The 24,555-nt window shown below is 43.0% G+C and overlaps 2 non-coding genes across 2 annotated transcripts; both read left to right on the forward strand.

The window, feature by feature from the left end:
* Positions 1–11,484: 11,484 nt before the first annotated feature.
* On the forward strand, positions 11,485–11,675 carry LOC147271427 (U2 spliceosomal RNA). Its single transcript, XR_015117393.1, has one exon. It is a non-coding gene; the product is annotated as a U2 spliceosomal RNA (small nuclear RNA).
* A 775-nt stretch (positions 11,676–12,450) lies between these two features.
* LOC147271428 (U1 spliceosomal RNA) lies at positions 12,451–12,614 on the forward strand. Its single transcript, XR_015116599.1, has one exon. It is a non-coding gene; the product is annotated as a U1 spliceosomal RNA (small nuclear RNA).
* The last annotated feature ends 11,941 nt before the right edge of the window (positions 12,615–24,555 follow it).

A 24,555-nucleotide genomic window follows, 5' to 3' on the forward strand; every position in this document is an offset into this window, starting at 1 on the left:
TGAGGTTTTTAGTCAACCTAATACATTACTGTAGCATCATTTTGAGGATAGTAGCAACTCTCACAACATCACTGTAGCATCATTTTGAGGTTTTTAGCAACCTAATACATTACTGTAGCATCATTTTGAGGATCGTAGCACCCTCACTACATCACTGTAGAATCATTTTGAGGTTCGTAGCAACTCTCACCACATTACTGTAGCATCATTTTCAGGTTCGTAGCAACTCTCACCACATCACTGTTGCATTATTTCTTAAGTAAGTAGCAACTCTCATTACATCACTTTGGCATGATTTTGAAATTACTATCAACTCTCACCACATCACTGTAGCATCCTTTTGAGGTTCTTAACAACTCTCACTACATTACTGTCAGCATCATTTTGAGGTTTTAAGCAACTCTTACTGCATCACTGGAGCATCATTTTGAGGTCCGTAGCAACTCTCACTACATCACTGTAGCATCATTTGAGATTTTAAGCAACTCTCACTACATCACTGTAGCATCATTTGGAGGATAGTCGCAACTCTCGCGACATTACTGTAGCATCATTTTGAGATTCATAGCAACTCTCATTACATCACTGTAGCATCATTTTGAGGTCGGTAACAACTCTCACCACATCACTGTAGCATCATTTCTTAGGTACATAGCAACTCTCACAACATCACTTTAGCATCATTTTGAGATTAGGAGCAACTATCACTACATCACAGTGGCATCATTTCTTAGGTTTGTAGCATCTCTCATTACATCACTGTAGCATCATTTTGAGGTTCATAGAAACTCTCACGACATCACTTTCAGCATCATTTTGAGATTAGTAGCAACTCTCACCATATTACTTTAGCATCATTTTGAGGATAGTAGCAACTCTCACGACATTACTGGAGCCTCATTTTTAGGTTTTTAGCAACTATCACTACATCACTGTGGCATCATTTCTTAGGTTTGTAGCAACTCTCACTACATCACTGTAGCATCATTTTGAGGTTCGAAGAAACTCTCACGATATCACTGTCAGCATCATTTTAAGGTTAGCAGCAAGTCTCACTACATTACTGTCACCATCATTTTGAGGTTAGTAGCAACTCTCACCACATCACTGTAGCATCATTTCTTAGGTTAGTAGCAACTCTCATTACATCACTTTAGCATCATTTTGAGATTAGTAATAACTCTCACCCCATCACTGTGGCATCATTTCTTAGGTTAGTAGCAACTCTCATTACATCACTGTCAGCATCATTTTGAGGTTTTTAGCAACTCTCACTTCATGACTGTAGCATCATTTTTTAGGTTAGTAGCAACTCTCACCACATCACTGTGGCATCATTTTAAGGTTTTAAGCAACTCTTACTGCATCACTGGAGCATCATTTTGAGATTTGAAGCAACTCTCACCACATCACTTTAGCATCATTTCTTAGATTAGTAGCAACTCTCACTACATCACTGCAGCATCATTTTGAAGTTTTTAGCAACTCTTCCTACATCACTGTAGCATCATTTTGAGGATAGTAGCAAATCTCACTTAATGACTGTCAGCATCATTTTGAGGTTCGTAGCAACTCTTACTCCATCACTGGAGCATCATTTTGAGTTTTTTGAAACTATTACCACATCACTGTCACATCATTTTGAGATTTTTAGCAACTCTCATGACATCACTGTAGCATCATTTGGAGGATAGTAGCAACTCTCACTACATGACTGTCAGCATCATTTTTAAAGGTTTTAAGCAACTCTTACTGCATCACTGGAGCATCATTTTGAGGTTTTTAGTCAACCTAATACATTACTGTAGCATCATTTTGAGGATAGTAGCAACTCTCACAACATCACTGTAGCATCATTTTGAGGTTTTTAGCAACCTAATACATTACTGTAGCATCATTTTGAGGATCGTAGCACCCTCACTACATCACTGTAGAATCATTTTGAGGTTCGTAGCAACTCTCACCACATTACTGTAGCATCATTTTCAGGTTCGTAGCAACTCTCACCACATCACTGTTGCATTATTTCTTAAGTAAGTAGCAACTCTCATTACATCACTTTGGCATGATTTTGAAATTACTATCAACTCTCACCACATCACTGTAGCATCCTTTTGAGGTTCTTAACAACTCTCACTACATTACTGTCAGCATCATTTTGAGGTTTTAAGCAACTCTTACTGCATCACTGGAGCATCATTTTGAGGTCCGTAGCAACTCTCACTACATCACTGTAGCATCATTTGAGATTTTAAGCAACTCTCACTACATCACTGTAGCATCATTTGGAGGATAGAAGCAACTCTCACCACATCACTGGAGCATCATTTTGAGGATAGTAGCAACTCTCACCACATCACTGGAGCATCATTTTGAGGTCCGTAGCAACTCTCACTACATCACTTTAGCATCATTTTGAGATTTTTAGCAACTCTCACCACATTACTGTCAGCATCATTTTGAGGTCTTTAGCAACACTTACCACATCACTGTCGCATCATTTTGAGATTTTAAGCAACTCTCACAACATCACTGTAGCATCATTTGGAGGATTGTAGCAACTCTCACCATATCACTGTCGCATCATTTTAAGATTTTAAGAAACTCTCATTACATCACTGTAGCATCATTTTGAGATTTGAAGCAACTCTCACTACATCACTTTAGCATCATTTCTTTGATGAGTAGCAACTCTCACTGTATCACTGCAGCATCATTTTGAGGTTTTTAGCAACTCACTACATCACTGTAGCATCATTTTGAGGGTCGTAGCAACTCTCACTACATTACTGACAGCATCATTTTGATTTTTTTTTTCAACTCTCACCACATCACTTTAGCATCATTTTGAGATTTTTAGCAACTCTTACCACATTACTGTCGCATCATATTGAGGTTCGGAGCTACTCTCACTACATTACTGTAGCATTATTGAGGTTCGTAGCAAGTCTCACTTCATTACTTACAGCATCATTTTGAGATTTTTAGCAACTCTCATCACATCACTTTAGCATCATTTTGAGGATAGTAGCAACTCTCACTACATGACTGTCAGCATCATTTTAAGGTTTTAAGCAACTCTTACTACATCACTGGAGCATCATTTTGACGTTCGTAGCAACTCTCACTACATCACTGTAGCATCATTTTGAGGTTTTAGCAACCTAATACATTACTGTAGCATCATTTTGAGGATCGTAGCAACTCTCACTACATCACTGTTGCATCATTTGAGATTTTAAGCAACTCTCACTACATCACTGTAGCATCATTTGGAGGAGAGTAGCAACTCTCACCACATCACTGGAGCATCATTTTGAGGTTCGTAGCAACTCTCACTATATCACTTTAGCATCATTTTGAGATTTTTAGCAACTCTCACCACATTACTGTCAGCATCATTTTGAGGTCTTTCGCAACTCTTACCACATCACTGTCGCATCATTTTGAGATTTTAAGAAACTCTCACCACATCACTGTAGCATCATTTTGAGGTTCGTAGCAACTCTCACTATATCACTTTAGCATCATTTTGAGATTTTTAGCAACTCTCACCACATCACTGTCGCATCATTTTGAGATTTTAAGAAACTCTCACTACATCACTGTAGCATCATTTTGAGGTTTTAAGCAACTCTCACTACATCATTGTAGCATCATTTGAAGGATAGTAGCAACTCTCACCACATCACTGTCGCATCATTTTGAGATTTTAAGCAACTCTTACTGCATCACTTTAGCATCATTTTGAGATTAGTAGCAACTCTCACTACATCACTGCAGCATCATTTTGAGGTTTTTAGCAACTCTTCCTACATCACTGTAGCATCATTTTGAGGATAGTAGCAAATCTCACTTCATGACTGTCAGCATCATTTTGAGGTTCGTAGCAACTCTTACTACATCACTGTCGCATCATTTTAAGATTTTAAGAAACTCTCACCACATCACTGTAGCATCATTTTGAGATTTGAAGCAACTCTCACTACATCACTTTAGCATCATTTCTTCGATGAGTAGCAACTCTCACTGTATCACTGTAGCATCATTTCTTAGGTTTGTAGCAACTCTCATTACATCACTCTTGCATCATTTGGACATTTGTAGCAACTCTCATTACATCACTGGAGCATCATTTTGAGATTAGTAGCAACTCTCACTACATTACTGTAGCATCATTTTTAGGATCTTAGCAACTCTCACCACATCACTGTAGCATCATTTCTTAGGTAAGTAGCAACTCTCACTACATCACTGTAGCATCATTTCTTAGGAAAGTAGCAACTCTCATGACATCACTTTAGCGTGATTTTGAAATTACTATCAACTCTCACCACATCACTGTCAGCTTCATTTTGAGATTAGTATCAAGTCTCACTACATCACTGCCACCTCATTTTAAGGATCGTAGCAACTCTCACCACATCACTATCGCATCATTTTGAGGATCGTAGCAACTCTCAATACATCACTGTCGCATCATTTTGAGGATAGTCGCAACTCTCGCGACATTACTGTAGCATCATTTTGAGATTCGTAGCAACTCTCATTACATCACTGTAGCATCATTTTGAGGTTCGTAGCAACTCTCACCACATCACTGTAGCATCATTTCTTAGGTAAGTAGCAACTCTCACCACATCACTGTAGCATCATTTCTTAGGTATGTAGCAACTCTCATTACATCACTTTAGCGTGATTTTGAAATTACTATCAACTCTCACCACATCACTGTCAGCATCATTTTGAGATTTGTAGCAACTCTCATTACATCACTGTAGCATCATTTTGAGGTTCGTGGCAACTCTCACCACATCACTGTAGCATCATTTCTTAGGTAAGTAGCAACTCTCACCACATCACTGTAGCATCATTTCTTAAGTTAGTAGCAACTCTCATTACATCACTCTAGCATCATTTGGACATTTGTAGCAACTCTCACCACATAACTGTAGCATCATTTCTTAGGTAAATAGCAACCCTCATTACATCACTTTAGCATAATTTTGCGGTTGGTAGCAACTCTCAGTACATCACTGTCGCATAATTTTGAGGATAGTCGCAACTCTCGCGACATTACTGTAGCATCATTTTGAGATTCGTAGCAACTCTCATTACATCACTGTAGCATCATTTTGAGGTTCGTAGCAACTCTCACCACATCACTGTAGCATCATTTCTTAGGAAAGTAGCAACTCTCATTACATCACTGAAGTGTGATTTTGAAATTACTATCAACCCTCATTACATCACTGCAGCATCATTTTGAGCTTTTTAGCAGCTCTCACCACATCACTGTTGCATCATTTCTTAGGTAAATAGCAAACCTCATTATATCACTGTAGCATCATTTTGCGGTTCGTAGCAACTCTCACTACATCACTGTAGCATCATTTCTTAGGGAAGTAGGAACTCTCACTACATCACTGTCGTATCATTTTTAGGTTACGAGCAACTCTCACTCCATCACTGTCAGCATCATTTTGAAATGAGTAGCAACTCCCACTACATTAATGTAGCATCATTTCTTAGGTGAGTAGCATCTCTCATTGCATCACTTGATTATCATTTCTTATTTGAGAAGAAACTCTTATTACATGACTGTAGCATAATTTTTAGATGAGTAGCAACTCTCACTACATCACTGTAGCTCTATTTTCAGTTAAGCAGAAACTCTTACTTCATCACTGCAGATTCATTTTGAGGTTCGTAGTAACTCTTACTACATCACTGTAGCATCATTTTGAGGTTCGTCGCAACTCTCTTTACAACACTGTGGCATCATTTTGAGATCAGTAGCAACTCTCACTACATTACTTTAGCATCATTTTGAGATTCGTAGCAACTCTCACCACATCACTGTAGCATCATTTCTTAGGTTAGTAGCAACTGTCATTACATCACTTTAGCATCATTTTGAGCATCGTAGCAACTCTCACCACATCACTGCAGCATCATTTCTTAGGTTAGTAGCAACTCTCATTGCATCACTTTAGCAACATTTTGAGATTCGTAGCAAATCTCACTACATCACTGTCACCATCATTTTTAGGTTTTTGGCAACTCTCCCCATATCACTGGAGTATTATTTCTTAGGTTTGTAGCAACTCTCATTACATCACTGTCCGCATCATTTTGACATTAGTAGCAACTCTCACTACAACACTGTAGCATCATTTCTTAGGTTCGTAGCATCTCTCATTACATCACTTGATTATCATTTCTTATGTGAGAAGAAACTCTCAAATCACTGTAGCTTTATTTTCAGTTAAGAAGAAACTCTCACTACATTACTGTAGCTTTATTTTCAGTTAAGAAGAAACTCTCACTACATTACTGTAAGCATCAATTTGAGGATAGTGTCAACTCTTACTTCATCACTGCATCATTTTGAGGTTCGTAGCAACTCTCACTCCATGACTTTAGCATCAATTTTTAGGTTTTAAGCAACTCTCACAACATTACTGTCAGCATCATTTTGAGCATCCTAGTAACTCTCACTACATTACTGTAGCATCATTTCTTAGGTTCGGAGCAACTCTCATTACATCACTTTAGCATCATTTTTAAATTAGTAGCAACTGTCATTACATCACTTGAGCATCATTTTGAGGTTCGTAGAACTCTCACCACATCAGTGTAACATCATTTTGAGGTTAGTAGCAACTCTCACTACATCACTGAAGAATCATTTTGAGAACAGTTGAAACTCTCACTACATCACTGTAGCCTTATTTTGAGTTTAGCAGAAACTCTCACTACATTACTGTCAGCATCATTTTGAGGTTTTTAGCAACTCTCACCACATCACTGGAGCATCATTTCTTAGGGTAGTAGCAACTCTTACTACATCACTGAAGCATCATTTTGAGGATAGTAGTAACTCTTACTACACCACTGTCGAATCATTTAAAGGTTCGTAGCAATTCTCACTACATTACTGTCAGCATCATTTTGAGGTTCGTAGAACTCTCACCACATCACTGTAGCATCCTTTCTTAGGTTAGTAGCAACTCTCATTACATCACTTCAGCATCATTTTGAGGTTCGTAGCAACTCTCATGACATCACTATCAGCATCATTTTGAGGTTAGTCGCAACTCTCACTCCATTATTGTGGCATCATTTTGAGGTTTTTCGCAACTCTCACTACATCACTGTAGCATCATTTGTTTGGTTAGTGGCAATTCTTATTACATCACTGTAGCATCATTTGAGCATCGTAGCAACTCTCACGACATTACTGTTGCATCATCTTGCGGTTTTTAGCAACTCTCACCACATCACTCCAGCATCATTTTTAGGTGAGTTGCAACTCTCAATACATTACTGTAATCATCATTTTGAGGTTTTTAGCAACTCTCAATACATTACTGTAATCATCATTTTGAGGTTTTTAGCAACTCTCACCACATCACTGTCAGCATCATTTTGACATTAGTAGCAACTCTCACGACATCACTGTAGCATCAGTTTGAGGTTTTTAGCAACTGTCACAACATTACTGAAGCATCATTTTGAGATTTTTAGCAACTCTTACGACATCACTGTAGCATCATTTTGAGCTTCGTAGCAACTCTCACTACATCACTGTAGCATCATTTTGAGGTTTTAAGCAACTCTCACTAAATCACTGTTGCATCATTTCTTAGGTTTGAAGCAATTCTTTTTACATCACTGGAGCATCATTTCTTAGATTAGTAGCAACTCTCACTACAGTACTGGAGCATCATATTGATGTTCGTCGTGTCACGTCCCCATGGTCACGGGCATGGGGGCGTTGCATTATTTTTGACTTCCTTCCCTTCTCAGGTTCGAGCTTCATGGGGCGGAGCTGCTGACTAATTGGGAGCACCTGGGCCCGGCGTCTCCCAGCTATAAAACAGGCGACCAACCTGGCCGGCTGTCTCTCGCTCACTCCTCCTGGCCCACGTCGGAGCGATGGTTGTGTTTCTTGAGTTATGTCTTGTTTAGATCTCTGCATCCATCACACCGCACACATACACCCCCTGTACACTCATGCACACACTCGCACTCACCACTGACACGACTGATAACCACACTCCACTGTACGTTATGGTTTGCCTTGTGTTGATTTTGCGTTACTAATAATAAATTATTAGTTGTGTGTCACGTTTAGTCTGCGTCTCCCTCCTTCGATGTCACGATTTCTGAGCCGGGTCGTGACAGAAGCAACTCTCACCACATCACTGTCGCATTATTTTGAGATTTTAAGCAACTCTCAATACATCACTGTAGCATCATTTGGAGGATAGTAGCAACTCTCACTACATGACTGTCAGCATCATTTTAAGGTTTTAAGCAACTCTCACTACATCACTGGAGCATCATTTTGAAGTTCATCGAAACTCTCACTACATCACTGTAGCATCATTTTGAGGATAGTAGCAACTCTCATGACATCACTTTCGCATCTTTTTGAAATTAGTAGATACTCTCATTACATCACTGTCAGCATCATTTTGAGTTCATTATTATCATTGAGGTTATTCGAATCTTTCACTTCATTACTGTTAGCATTATTTTGATTTCATTAGCAATTCTGACGACATCTCTGTCGCATTATTTTGAGGTTATTAGCAACTCTTCCTACATCCCTGTAGCATTGTTTTTGAGGTCGTTAGCAACTCTTCCTACATCACTGTAGCATTTTTTGAGGTTATTAGCAAATCTTACGACATCACTCTCAGCATCATTTTGAGATCATTAGTAACTTTAATTACATCACTGTAGCATCATTTTGAGGTTCGTAGCAAATATTACTACAAGACTGTCAGCATCACTTTGAGGATATTCGAAACTTTCACGACATTACTGTCAGCATCACTTTGAGTTTGTTAGCAACTATCACTACATTACTGTTAGCATCATTTTGAGTTTATTAGCAATCCTTAGAACATCACGGTAGCATCATTTTGAGTTCATTAGGAATTCTTACGACATTATTGTAATCATCATATTGAGGTTTTTCGCAACTCTCACAACATTACCATCAGCATCATTCTTTAATTCATTAACAATTCTTCCTACATCACTGTAGCATCATTTTGAGTTTATTAGCAATCTTTACGACCTCACTGTAGCATCATTTTGAGGTTCGTAGCAACTATTACTACAATAATGTCAGTATTATTTTGAGTTTATTAGCAATTCTTACGACATCACTTTCGCATTATTTTGAGTTTTTTATCAACTCTTACTAGATTACCGTCAGCATCATTTTGAGTTCATTTGCAATTCTTCTGACATCACTGTCGCATCATTTTGAGTTCATTAGCAATTCTTACGACATCACTGTCGCATCATTTTGAGTTCATTAGCAATTCTTACGAAATCACTGTCGCATCATTTTGAGGTTATTAGCAACTATTACTACATTACTGTCAGCATCACTGAGTTTATTAGCATCTATCACCACGTGACTGTTAGCATCATTTTGAGTTCATTAGCAATTCTTACGACATCACTGTCGCATTATTTTGAGGTTCGTAGCAACTCTTACTACATTACTGTCGCATTATTTTGTGGTTATTCGAAACTTTCACTACATTACTGTTAGTATCATTTTGAGTTTATTAGCAATTCTTACGACATCACTGTCGCATCATTTTGAGATCATTAGCAATTCTTCCGACATCACTGTCGCATTATTTTGAGTTTCGGAGCAACTCTTACTACATGACTGTCAGCATCACTTTGAGGTTGTTAAAAACACTTACTACATTACTTTAAGCACCAGTGAGTTTATTAGCAACTATCACTACATTACTGTTAGCATCATCTTGAGTTCATGAGCAATTCTGACGACATCACTTTCAGCATCATTTTGAGGTTATTACCAATTCTTCTGACATCACTGTCGCATTATTTTGAGGTTGTTAGCAACTCTTACTACATTACTGTTGCATTATTTTAAGAAACTCTTTCTAACTGACTGTCAGCATCACTTTGAGGTTGTTCGAAACACTTACTACATTACTTTAAGCATCACTTTTAGTTTATAAGCAACTATCACTACATTAATGTTAGCATCATTTTTGATTTCATTCACAATTCTTCCTACATTACTGTCGCATTATTTTGAGGTTATTAGCAGCTCTTACTAAATTACTGTTAGCATTATTTTAAGGTTTGTTTTTAACTCTTACTACATGACTGTCAGAATCACTTTGAGGTTGTTAAAAACACTTACTACATTACTTTAAGCTTCACTGAGTTTATTAACAACGATCACTACATCACTGTTAGCATTATTTTGAGTTTATTAGCAATTCTTACGACATCACTGTAGCATTATTTTGACGTCATTAGCAGCTCTTACTACATTACTGTCAGCATCATTTTGAGTTCATTAGCAATTCTTACTACATTACTGTTGCATTATTTTGAGGTTAGTAGCAACTCTTACTACATGACTGTCAGCATCACTTTGAGGTTGTTCGAAACACTTACTACATCACTGTAAGCATCACTGAGTTTATTAGCAACTCTCACTACATTACTGTTAGCATCATTTTGAGTTTATTAGCAATTCTTACGACATCACTGTCGCATTATTTTGAGATTATTAGCAATTCTTCCGACATCATTGTCGCATTAAATTGAAGTTCATAGAAACTCTTACTACATGACTGTCAGCATTACTTTGAGGTTATTCGAAACTTTCACAACATTACTTTTAGCATCATTTTGAGTTCATTAGCAATTCTAATGCGGTTCGAGGCCACGCTGGTTCACCGAGCGAGAAGGTTGAGCCTTCAAAACGGCATTGGCCGAGCTTCCCGGGCTTTGGATACCCTGGTGAATTCCCCAAATGTGGGAATCTCAACTGCATAATTTCTGACAGTGGGGGACTGCATCCGCGCTCTCCCCTGTGATCATGTGAAAAAAGGAAAGAAAGAAAGAAAGACCGACCACGGCGGCAACAACAACAACAACAGTGACCGCCTGTCCCGGCCAGTTGGCGGTCTCCTCTTGTGCTGGCCAGCCTGAGGAGACCGCGGAGGACGTAGCCTCGATGAACTCCCAGGATCTCTCACACCTTCCAGCCCTAAATGAAGAGGGCAGGGTTTCTGCCACATTTAGTTGAGGGTCATGGTATCTGACAAGCCCTGGGCTCAGGACAATACATCCACGGCTCGTCTTCGCAGTAAGTGGAATGATACCAGAGAATTCATGCGTGGGAGGAGATCAACTTGGAAAACCCCGACTCCAGGATGAGTCGCTGGCTTGTGGCTTTGAACACCGCTTTGTTTTACTTTGAGTCGCCCCACTAGCATAGCAGGGTGAAGGCACCGATTGCCTTTGCTTTGGATAGCAGTGGGGACAACCAGTGTGCCAGATGTAGTGTTTATGGCACTGCATTTTGTGTCGCCACCCAAAATGTTGCAGTTCCTGCCCACAGCCGCGGCCGGGATTGGCTTTACCGGGGGTGCTGGCTCTCACGTCGGGTGGCTGACAGGCATCGCTTCTCGGCCTTTTGGCTAAGATCAAGTGTAGTATCTGTTCTTATCAGTTTAATATCTGGTATGTTCCCTATCCAGGAACCATATATTAAATTGCTTTTTGGAACAGGGAGATGGAACGGGAGCTTGCTCCGTCCTTTCCACGCATCAACCTGGTATTGCAGTGTTTCCAGGAGTGGTGCAATGCCCCGCATTTCTTGTCGGAAATAAAACAAGCCTCCGCCAGGCACTCGCTCACCTGCTCCACCCAAAGCCGGACCAAGGTTCTCCTCCTGCACTGCAGCTTTTCCTCAGCCTGCGACCGCAATGGCCTTCCAGGAACAGTGCGGGCCCCTCCCCTTTTGTCAGGAGCAAATCCCATGCTCTTCAGGCCAACTCTCGAGTGCTGCACATGAGGCCGGGGCTGGATTTCCGCCCGCGCTGCCGCTGGGCGTCAAGTTGTGGCTCCGTTTGCACTCCAGATAAGGATAGAGGTCCGCTGACGGCACTGCTCTCGGAGCCTTTCCCAAAAGGCTTTGGAATGCACTCTGAAAGACCTGAACCTTCAATGTGCCTGTTTTGCCCAGAGATGGGTTGTGAACTTGATGTTGAAACGTGAAACCCCAGCTTGCTGCCTTCAGTCTTTCGGAATTGGGCCGCTTGCGTTGACAGCTCTCATGGTCGCGACGCTCCATCCAAGGGTGAAAGCGGACGGAGATTGTTTTTTTTACTGCGGGGCACGATGCGTGCGGTTAGATGCCACGCTGGTGCCCCCAGCGAGAAGGTGAGCCTTGAAAACGGCATCGGTCGAGCTTCCCGGGCTTGGGATATCCGACATCCGGCATCGTTGTGAGAAACAAAGGGGGCTGCGCACGTGGCAGATTGGCACAAGGTCGGAAAGATCAGGCGCTGTGTCGGCCTCCCTGCCTGTCAGTCAGAAGGCTGTGTCCCTGGAGCTCATGTCTGTTCCTAAGCTCAGCGAGTCATACTTACCTGGCAGGGGAGATACCATGATCAGCAAGGTGGTTCTCCCCGGGTGAGGCTCAGCCATTGCACTGGGGCTGTGCTGACCCTGGTGAATTCCCCAAATGTGGGAATCTCAACTGCATAATTTCTGACAGTGGGGGACTGCGTCCGCGCTCTCCCCTGTGATCGTGTGAAAAAAGGAAAGAAAGAAAGAAAGGCCGACCACGGCGGCAACAACAACAACAGTGACCGCCTGTCCCGGCCAGTTGGCGGTCTCCTCTTGTGCTGGCCAGCCTGAGGAGACCGCGGAGGACGTAGCCTCGATGAACTCCCAGGATCTCTCACACCTTCCAGCCCTAAATGAAGAGGGCAGGGTTTCTGCCACATTTAGTTGAGGGTCATGGTATCTGACAAGCCCTGGGCTCAGGACAATACATCCACGGCTCGTCTTCGCAGTAAGTGGAATGATACCAGAGAATTCATGCGTGGGAGGAGATCAACTTGGAAAACCCCGACTCTCAATTCTGACGACATCACTGTCGCATCATTTTGAGATCATTAGCAATTCTTCTTACATCACTGTCGCATTATTTTTAGTTTCATAGCAACTCTTACTACATTACTGTGTCATTATTTTAAGGTTTTTAGCAACTCTTAATAAATTACTGTCAGCATCACTTTGAGTTTATTAGCAACTACCACTACATTACAGTTAGCATCATTTTGAGATCATTAGCAATTCTTACGACATCACCGTAGCATTATTTTTAGTTTCATAGCAACTCTTACTACATTACTGTGTCATTATTTTAAGGTTTTTAGCAACTCTTAATAAATTACTGTCAGCATCACTTTGAGTTTATTAGCAACTACCACTACATTACAGTTAGCATCATTTTGAGATCATTAGCAATTCTCACGACATCACTGTAGCATTAAATTGAGTTCATTAGCAACTCTTACTACATGACTGTCAGCTTCACTTTGAGGTTGTTCAAAACACTTACGACGTTACTGTAAGCATCACTGAGTTTATTAGTAACTATCACTACATTACTGTTTGCATCGTTTTGAGTTTTTTAGCAATTCTTACGACATCACTGTCGCATCATTTTGAGATCATTAGCAATTCTTCTGAAATCACTGTCGCATTACTTTGAGGTTCGAAGCAACTCTTACTACATTACTGTCAGCATCACTTTGAGGTTAATCGAAACAAACACAGACTGTGTCTGAAATTCCACACCTGCACCCGACTCAGAATGAAAAACCAGTGTGGAATCAATTGTATCCACTGTCAATCCTGATTCTGGAGAAATTTCTTTGTGTGTTTTGATGGACGCGAGCCAAGTAGAAATTTCCCACAATGCAATAGGGCGGCGTTTGGTCAGTGTTGAGCAGGCTTCAGTCTGACAATGATGTCATATTATTGTGTCATCACCTGACCAGACCCAAAAGTAGGCTCAGGTATCAGTTTCTTCTCAATGCTAATGTCTGCTAGCTTAGTCTGCTACTTTGATGGCTCTGCCTGCTCAAAGGTCCAGAACCCTGGATGTGGTGGTTCCTACCTGAACGTAGATTCTGTCAGCTCATGTTGTTAAATCAACTCACCAGGAACACCAGTAGATTTCAATGGACTGACAATGAGTCTCATTGAATGGGTGTCTCGTCCAATGAGAAACAATCAGTCTCAGGTTGAAGCTCATCAATGAGGTCTTGTGGATCAGTGGCTTGCATGAATGAATGAGTTGGAAGACTTCTTGGAAATTAAAGAGGATTTAATACAATTAAGAAAACCCTTAAGACAGAGTGATAATTCCAGCAGAGTAATTAAGGCCCATATTGAGTAGCATGTATGAATTAGCCTGGATTTATCTGAGCTTCAAGTAGACGGCTAAGAGGCAGGTGGAAAGGTGTGTAGGATGAACGATGGTGACCTCCAACCAAATGAAGAGGACTGAGTGGAGGCTGACCAGCTCTACGGAGTCAGGCGGAGTTTGGCAGCGAGACAGGAGTCCAGGCCTGAATCGGTGAAAACCAACGTAACCGGCTTACGTTCTCAGCTGGATTCTCCCATCGATGTACGACGCCTCTCCAACGAACTGGTGGGAGGACGGCCTCCAAAGCCTCCACCTCGTCGACCGTGGCTCCCGCTGAGATTCGCTCGATGAAGAAGGGAAGCGCGTTGATTGGCTACCCTCTGGTCTCAGGCTGCTGGCTGCCTGGACTAAGCTGCTCTTCTCCGACACAAAGGTGGCTTCTCTCTCTTCAAGGCTCACAGGAGGTCAAGAGTGTAGCGACCGTGAGCCGAGATCGATGATGAATTACAAAAATAGAAAATCAAAAAATAAATTTGTGGAATAGAAAAGAAAAGGGGAGGAGCCGGACCAGCTGCTCTAGGAGCTCACACACAAAGGGCAGAAACAAGAAGCACTGAAGAGAGCGCCAGCAGTGGATGGTGCCACCACTGTTACAGTAAACTGGTCCGCCTCAGAGCAGTGACCTTTGACCTGTGAGGGGTTGTTGGCCAATCAGCACACTTTGCTGTCTTCAGACCTTCTCAGATATCAACAAATGAAGCTGGTTGAACAGACAGCAATCATCATCACTCAGAGACATCACCTGGAGAGGAAGACTGCTCCGAGTTCTGACAATGACAGTGAAGAGACAAGGAGAGCTGGACAACCACAGACAGTGAAACATTCGGAACATCATGTTGATACACGTGTGTGTGTGTGTGTGTGTGTGTGTGTGTGTGTGTGTGTGTGTGTGTGTGTGTGTGTGTGTGTGTGTGTGTCAGAATCGGAATCAGAATCTTTTATTTTCGTTGTAGGGGGGGGGGGTACAGTGACAATAGTTAGAGCGCTCTTCCAGAGCCACCGTGCACCACAGAATGCAGATACAAAGAAAAGATAAAAGCAAGATAAAAGACACTGTTAGAACAGAAAGATCCATCAACCCACCAACCAGAGGTGTGTCTGGTACAGATGTGGAATTATTGGCTCACACAATGTTGAGGACACTGGAAGAAGACAAACAAAAAAGGCTGGTGTTATCCAGACCTTCATCAAAAATGGTCCTGGAGAACTGTTCAATGTGTCAGGACTTCTGTCCATTGTCTTCTGCTGATCCTGTTCAGGGTCATGAGGGGGTGGAGCCTATCCCAGCAGCTTTTGGGCGACAGGCCGTGTTCACCCTGGACAGGTCACCAGTCCATCACAGGGCCAACACATCCACAGACAAACATTCCAAGCCAGACTCAGGAGGATCTCTCCACCCTCCAGACTGTAAAGGAACCATCAAAGATGGCAGTTGGAGTTCTGTGGATCTGTGCTGGATTCCTCGTCCTCACGGACCAGAAGTCTGTCTGAAATACTGCACTGATTGATGATCTTTTCATGAATCTGGAAAAGCTTAAAATGAAAGGAAAACAATCCTATCTTCTTCATGTCTCAAGCCAAATCAAACCAAGAGTTCTTTTATCATATTTTTTTAACCGGACGTCTGCTTTGACTGGTTGGTTGTTGAAAGAGAGCAGGACAGGACAGACAGCAGAAGACAAATATAGAGAAGGAAAGACAAAAGACAGAGAGAAAGGAGGGAGAGAATGACAAAAAGATGGGAACAAGATGAGGGTGAAAGACAAGCAGAGAGAAAGACAGAGGGACAGGGGGATGGAAGACAGACACACAACCAACAACAGCAGCAGCAATAATAGCAAACTAGCTGCCAATGATAACGTCTCCTGGTCGCTGAAGCAATCAACTTCATAATAGGAGGATTGAAGAGCCAGGAAATAAAATATTAGCACAATACTGATGTGAATGTTCGTGCAATACTGAGAACACTGATATGTAGACGACTAGTAGGGGCGGCACGGTGGTGCAAGAAGACAAACAAAAAAGGCGGGTGTGATCCAGACATCCATCAAAAATGGTCCTGGAGAACTGTTCAATGTGTCAGGACTTCAGAAGCTCCAATCCTCTCTAAGGTCCAGTGAGAGTGGAAGAGATTATAAATGAGAGAAGCAGGGCCCTCACTCAGAACTGAACCAGCTCAGTTGGGAGAGCCTTAGACTGAAGATCTAAAGGTCCCTGGTCCGATCCCAGGTTTCAGCAGAGGAGCAGCATTGACTTTACTTTCCAGTGGAGGAACTGCAGACATGAAGGAAACTAACATCTTGTCCTGTGCATTCTTGTGACATTCAGGACATTTTTGGAGCCTCTTGTTGGATTTTGCCACAGAGAATCAGAGCCAATCAAAAGCATGGTGGACTTCAACATGGAGGACTGAACAAGTCAAGAAAGCATCAGTTTGACCTTCACAGGTGTTTCTGTTCCTGTCTCAATGCTGTAGAAAGAGCCTGAGGAGCTCAGACGGTAGAGCATCAGACTTTTAATCTGAGGGTCCAGGGTTCAAGTCCCTGTTCAGGTGCTGTGGAGGTTCCAGTGTTTGACAACATGGTACTGGATGAAGTTTAGTGTTGAACAAACTGTCAACATCAAAAGTAGAAGTTTTCTTGTCTTGCCACTGTGAGACAGTCGCTAGAAAACTGACCAACAATAATTTCATGTGGCATGCAATTAACAAAAGACCTACATTGATGGTCGAGGGGGGTGGAGCCTATCCCAGCATCTACAGGCCAGAGGCGGGGTTCACCCTGGACAGGTCGCCAAAACCATTCACACTCACATCTACAGTCAATTTAGAGTGTCCAATCAGCCTCATCCCAAATTACATGTCTTTGGACGGTGGGAAGAAGCCGGAGTACCCAGAGAGAACCCACGCATTCATGGGGAGAACATGCAGATTCTGCACCCGAGCCTGGACTCAAATCCAGAACCTTCTTGCTGTGAGGCCACAGTGCTGACCACTGCACCATCATGCTGCCGTGGTCTCATATACGTTTCTAAATTGTGTTTCTTTCATGTCCTCCCGAGATCAAAGACAGAATTCTAGCTACTGTCAAAGCCCTGATGACATCATCAGGAATTCTGACTTTGATCTGGAGACTCTTGCCTTAATCTGAATTTGATCTGACTAATGTTTTAGTTTAGGTTGCATGATGCCGACCACCTCATTTCTCCTGATGGACTGGTGACCTGTCCAGGGTGAACCCTGCCTCTTGAACAATGTCACCTGGGATCGCCCCCCCCCGACCCTTAAAGGATAAGAACAGAAAGTGGATGGAGGGATGGACTCAACAGTGAAATCAGCTGATCTGATCCACATTCTAATGTTTCCTGTCCCTCTTTAGGAGTCAGTGAGAATAGTAGTGTATATAATAATGTATATACAACCTTGTAGTATCTTTCCAAAGCTTTTAGTATTTCTTCTTGTTTCTACTTGTAGTTTTAGTGTCTGGATCTTTTCTTTTGATGTCCTGCTGTCTGCTCTTTGCTTTTGGAACTTCCTTCAACAACTCCCAGGCCTCCTGGGTACTGTAGGAAACATGGTCAAGTTCTTCTGACTTCTCCAGGAACGTCCTGCTCACATTGGTCTGTCTTCATTTTGACTCCTCCCACTGCCACAATGACCAGCCTTTATACTCTTGGTGACTGGGGCCCTGGTTGCTGCAGGCCTCAACACCAGCCTGTGGTTGTGAGCAGGGCAGAACAGAACTGACAGTATCTCCCATGCAGGACCTGGGTCAGCGCCTGGTGCCAGCTGGGGCACCGCTTTAACCTGGACCCCTAGAGGATCTTCTCCAGGAACTGGCCTTTTTGGTTCCATCAAGGCCTGAGAGGATGGTGAAGAGTGATCCTCCACCAGGCAGCACAGTCAGCAGCAGCCATTTTTTTCCACTAGAATCAAGTATGGTAGTGACAGACTGGTGAGTACTTGCTAACTGACACTTCCTGTTTTTACTGCTATTCTTCCATCAATGTGCTCATGTTGGCTGGTCCCCAACCACAGTTTCAAAGCCATGATGACATCTTTCATCAACAATCAGACTTATATTTTCTCTATTTGGACAAATAAGGTTTCAACTGACACGGCTGGCCAACGTCCTGGAGTTCATTCAGCCTGGAGAACCAGGTGCTGGTTCCTTCTTTTACCAGGCAGGAACGGGCAGCAGATCCAAGATCAGTAGGTGAAGATGTCTGCTTTGACTGGTAGGAGGAAAGAGAGCAGGAGAGCTGGTCAGAGACAAAGACAGATCATGAAGAAGGAGTGCTGTATTCTGCTAGCACATGCTAGTGACAGTCAGAGATCAGGAGTCTCAGCAGGGAAAGATTCATCTCTTATTTCAGAGGACAATTGGACGTTCACTGGAAGACTGTGAATGTTTGAGGGTCAGAGGTGAAAAGAGGACAAGTGCACCTGTTGTGTGTGATGGGGCACCAGCATGGAGGAAGTTGTCAAACATTTTGAGCGAAAAAGCGTGAATCTTCAAGTAAAGAATTAAAATGATTTAGTTAACAATGAGGTCTCTGTCATAAAACAAAAGGAACAACTGACTCCCTCACCATTTCCACCCTCTTCAACAGATTCACATTTCAAAACAACCAGGTTTATTTTGTTCCCTTCTTTTAGCAGAGGATGGTTTTGATCCATCCACCTCTGGGTTCTGGGCCCAGCACGCTTCCTCTGTAAATCCATATTTTGGGTTCTGGCTTGTTCTGCTTTTCATTTTGTGTTTGTATTAAAGTTCTATTGCTGAAAAAAAGACTTTTTTGCCTTTTTAAAAACACACACACACACACACACTACAGCCAAGCATATAGAATGATACAGTCTGAGGTGGTTTTGACTGGTAGGCACCAGTGTGCACTGTTTGGCACTGAAGTCATGTGACTGAAGTCATCCAGTCACGTGACTGAAGTCATCCAGTCATGTGACTGAAGTCATCCATTCATGTCAGTGATGTCACTCTGCAGGACTGTCATTGCCGTCTCATTCTAGAAAAGAATCCAGACTCCACCTGTGGCTCCATGATAACTGATGGACCTCTGGTTGGAGGCTGGACGATGATGTTTGGTCTGGGGGGGTTCAGATGGTGGGGCTGTTTCAGTTCTAGTGCTGAAGGCTTTCACCATGACAGTCAGACTCTCCTCTGTCCTTCATGGTCCCTCAAATGTGCAGTGTGGACCTCACACACTGAATTTAGCCTGAAAACTCTTCATGAACAGCAGGAGACTCAGAGTCTCTGTGGCGCTCGGCTGTTAACAGAGAGGCTGGTGGTTGGAGCCCCCCAGGGACCAGGACCAGGCTCTACTGGTGCTGAGGACTCTGTTGATCAGCTGCTGAGTTGCTACTTGATGTCAACATTGGTCTGTTTCATCCTGAGTAGTTTGATCCTAGCAGAGTCGCTGCATCGATGATCTGAATGTGGACGGACAGACTGACCCTCCACAGCAGACGCCTGTCACAGATCTCTGGATGAGACACTTTGAGGTAAAGCCAGGTTCTGCCAGTCCCACTCACATGTTTCAATCACATGTTCAGAGATGGGTTTGTTGTTCCTGAATCCATTTCTTATTTTCTGATCACCTTGTGGATTGTTCATCATTCTCCTCATCACCATACTTTAGGTTGCAGTACGAACACCTGAGTTAGTCTGGGGTTGCAGGAATCATACAGCATCCAAATAATAGCAGGCTGAAACATTTATTTAAAAGAGTTTAACATGGTTACACACACACACACACACGCAGCCTTTCTTTGGTATAAAATGGTCTGTCACAATCTCTCACATTGCACAACAACACAACAAACAAAGACGGCAGGTCCAGTGTGGTCCTGATAAGACCACTGGACTGCAGGGTCCCAGTATCACTGGTGACAATGGTTTTACCAGCTGGGACCTTGGACAAGAACTTCTCAGAGGAAACTCATCATGGAGGCTCAGTGAAGAAAACTAGACCTGAGCTGCCTGCTGGAACCTAGCAGGTGAAGGACAGAGCTCCACCTCTTTAGAGACACCACCACTGTGGGCTCATGTTGGCAAAAGAAGTGGGTCAGTTTTTGACACACACACACACACACACACACACACACACACACTTGGATATATATGCCTTTAACTGCTTCAATTACTGCAGGAACCAACCAGAACCATCCAGAACCTGAACCTCTATATCTGATTCTGGGTCTGTTTGTTTCCATAGGCTAGCACACGGCACAGGTCGGCCTGGTTTCAGAATGTTTCTTGGAATCCTTATTATCAATAAAGTATCAAATATTTTGCATAATAAATGCATGCATGGCCTCATATTTTGCCATTTTAACGTGCTTTAAGTTGACGGTGCCCACCTGTCGTGTCAATGTTTCTATGTTTGTCTGTTCTGGTCTGAATGAAAGAGGAGGTTTTCTTGGTCATGTGACGTGGATGAGAGTTCAACTAGAACTTCCTGCTTCAACAGGATTTGAGTTTGTTGGGATTTTGTCAAAGACACCAACCAAACCTCTGAGTGGTGCAGATGTCTGCTGCCTCCTCAGAGCAGACTGGAGCTCAGCCTCACTCACCTGTGGGAGCCCCAGCAGAGCCACCGTGTGATGGAGTTTCAGTTTAGGATCCAAGGTCCTGGATTGAATTGGTGTTTTGTGTTTTTAGGCCTCCTGGCACCGATGAATGAATGAACCATTGTTCCAGAGGGAGCTGGTGTCAGGTCAGTCCCTGTTTCTACAAGACCTCCTGCTGCAGAGCCACATTGGGAAACACCCATCCATCCATTTTCTTCCACTTATCCTGTTTAGGATTGTGTGTGTGTGTGTGTGTGTGTGTGTCAAGTCAAGTCTCAACAAAGTTCTCTCATGACTCTTTCCAAGTAGAGCAGGTCCAGCACCAAACTGCTTCAATGAACCTACACCCAACAATTCTCCACCAGCAGCACATCCTGCAACAGTGGTGATGAAAACCTTCCTTTTAACAGGCAGGAACGTCGAGCAGATCCAGGATCAGTGGGGACGGACGTCTGCTTTGACTGGTTGGGGGGAAAGAGAACAGAAGAGCAGGGCAGAGACAAAGACAGAGAATGCTCTCCTAAAACAAGGACTGTTCAGTCAATGGTAGAGCAGAGTGGAGCAGAGGAAGCGTGCTGGGCCCAGAACCCAGAGGTCGATGGATCGAAACCATCCTCTGCTAAAAGAAGAAAAATAAAATGAACCTGCATCTTTAGAAATGTGTGTCTGTTAAAAAGAGGTTCATAAGGATTTTGTCTTCCTCCACAATCACCAACCATTGTGAGAGTTAACAACAGTCTACTTTCTGACTGAAGCAAAAGTAGACTTCAAAAGGTTTTTCTGATTCAACATAGCAGCTAAATTTCCATTTCCATTTCCTGAACAGGACAGGTTAAAAAAAGGGAATGTCATGACCAAACTGGGAAACATCCATCCATCCATTTTCTTCCACTTATCCTGTTTAGGGTTGTGTGTGTGGGAGGGGTGAGGGGGGTGGGGTGGGGGGTGGGCTGGAGCCTATCAATGTGAAACATTTGAAATTCAGATCCCTTCTTCTTTTCCTGCTCCAGCAGAGTGGCTCAGCAGAAGAGAGCTGGGCCCAGAACCCAGAGGTCAATGGATTGAAACCATGCTCTGCTAAAAGAACAAATAAAATGAACCACAACCAGGCTCTACAATCAGTACCCCCCCCCCCCCAATCTGGGAGCAAAGGTTTGCACCTACAGCTCTTAAGGAGCTTCCTTGGGCCACTCTCCCCTTTTGGCTCCACCCCCTTTAAGGAAACCACCAGGAAGAGGTGAGGACTGACGTGACGACTGAAACTGCCACATTTACATGAGACAAACTAGACAAACACTAAATACCAGGCCTTGCACAGTGATTCCCACTGACTGACACTGGGGTCTTCATTTTCCACAGGCAGGATGGCCGGTCCCCCTGTGCTTCCCAGGTCCCTCCCTGGAACACATGGCATAGAAAATGTTTCACTTGTTTGCTGATTCAATAAACCTGACCATTAACATGTGTGTGTGCCTCTAATTTACATAAACTGTTAATACCAAGACAAATGCTACCTTCAATTAATCATTTATGTCATGGAACCCTTGGTCTCCATTACATTGGTCAACCAGAGAAGCTTCAACTGGTGACGCTCATTCAACCATGATGAAGGTCAAGGTGCATTATCTGCTGTGCTCCTGAACAGGGGAATTAGCTCAAATGGTAGAGCGCTCGCTTAGCATGTGAGAGGTAGAGGGATCGATGCCCTCATTCTCCAGAATACTTTAACTTGTTCTGTTGATCAGAGGAGCTGCTGGGTGATGAATGCTGATGTTTGTCCACTGGTGTGATAAAGTGTCCCCTGTTACTGAGATGTGAATGAACACCTGCTCAGGTCAAAGCTGCAATCAAACCAGGGACTCTGAACCACACACAGTGAAGGAGTTTGTTATCAAGATTTATGGCAGCTTTGAAACTTCCCACCATCTCCTGAATGTGGAGCAACTTGTCCTGCCAAAACTGTCCCCTCTTCCATCCTTAATAACACCTGTCCTGACTGGCAATCACGCTGGGCTGCAGCGGTGAAAGCGCTGAATGCAGCCAGGATACACAATGACTCAAGCAACACAGGAATCTGTTGACTCAGCTGGAGAAGCAGAGGGTCCACCAAGACCAGCAGACACCTTCATTCTTGATTCTTGATTTCAAGGGCAGCCCCTTGAGATGCACCATCTCATTTTGGAGGGGGTCCTGACAAATAATGACCAACAATACAACAATAATAAAAGTAGATTCTATTTTCAACACAAGGACACACACATCATACACCCAGGTACAGGCCAACAATGTTCCCCAAAGCCCCCCCCCCCCCCATCCAGTATTATACAAAGTATGATCAGAGATCCCACTACAGAAAAGGAGTGGGCCTGTGTTCACATACGCATACATTTAAACACCCATCTAAATAAATACTGCTTCCATGCACCATTAAAGTACACAATGCATATTCATACACAAATATCCACATATTTACAGTACAGAGAACAAACAAGAACAAGTAGAGAGTGAATCCTGGAGAGAAAAGGGGAAGTGCATCAGAAACGAGAGCAGATGTTTGAAAATGCTTGATGATTTGAAGATGAGAAAGGAAGAGAGAGACCCAAGTGAGGAGGAAAGGTTGTTCCAATCTGATGGAGCTTTAAATACAACCGGTCAAAGCAGGAGGCCGTCCCCACTGATCCTGGATCTGCTCGACGTTCCTGCCTGTTAAAAGGAAGGTTTTCATCACCACTGTTGCAGGATGTGCTGCTGGTGGAGAATTGTTGGGTGTAGATTCATTGAAGCAGTTTGGTGCTGGACCTGCTCTACTAGTAAAGAGTCATGAGAGAACTTTTGTTGTGATTTGGTTCTAACAAATAAAATGACTTGACTTGATTTGGTGCCTCAGGAGGAGAAAATTTGGGCACAAAAGTTGGACAAGAGTGTTTGTGGAGGTTGTGGATCAAAGTTCTATTTATATACAACACATAAAATCAAACAATGTGAAGCAGGCTAATGAACAATAAATCAAATATAAAAATGCTTTATTTTAAGATCTAGAATATCTTGTGAATATCTGGAGCTTCATTCCAGCAGCAGACCTCCTCAGGTGATGACTTCATATTTGACATGTTTACCATTCAATGAGACTCATTGTCAGTCCATTGAAATCTACTGGTGTTCCTGGTGAGTTGATTTAACAACATGAGCTGACAGAATCTACGTTCAGGTAGGAACCACCACATCCAGGGGTCTGGACCTTTGAGCAGGCAGAGCCATCAAAGTAGCAGACTAAGCTAGCAGACATTAGCATTGAGAAGAAACTGATACCTGAGCCTACTTTTGGGTCTGGTCAGGTGATGACACAATAATATGACATCATTGTCAGACTGACGCCTGCTCAACACTGACCAAACACTGCCCTATTGCATCGTGGGAAATTTCTGCTTGGCTTGTGTCCATCAATACACACAAAGAAATTTATCTCATGCTGCCGTGACCCGGATTCAAACCGGGTTGCTGCGGTCACAACACAGAGTACTAACCACTCTAGGATCAGAGCCTCCTCAACAGCAGCTTGAGCTTCTATGTCTTTGTCTCATTGAGTGTTGCGGCGAACAGCTGTTGAACAGCTGATGCGCGACTGCGGCGGCCCCTGATGCAGGAGACGGGCCAGGCC

The sequence above is a fragment of the Aulostomus chinensis genome, chromosome 1 (assembly GCF_037954235.1).
Source record: "Aulostomus chinensis isolate RoL2024-O1b breed Wild chromosome 1, RoL_Achi_v1.0, whole genome shotgun sequence".
Classification (NCBI taxonomy): Eukaryota; Metazoa; Chordata; class Actinopteri; order Syngnathiformes; family Aulostomidae; genus Aulostomus; species Aulostomus chinensis.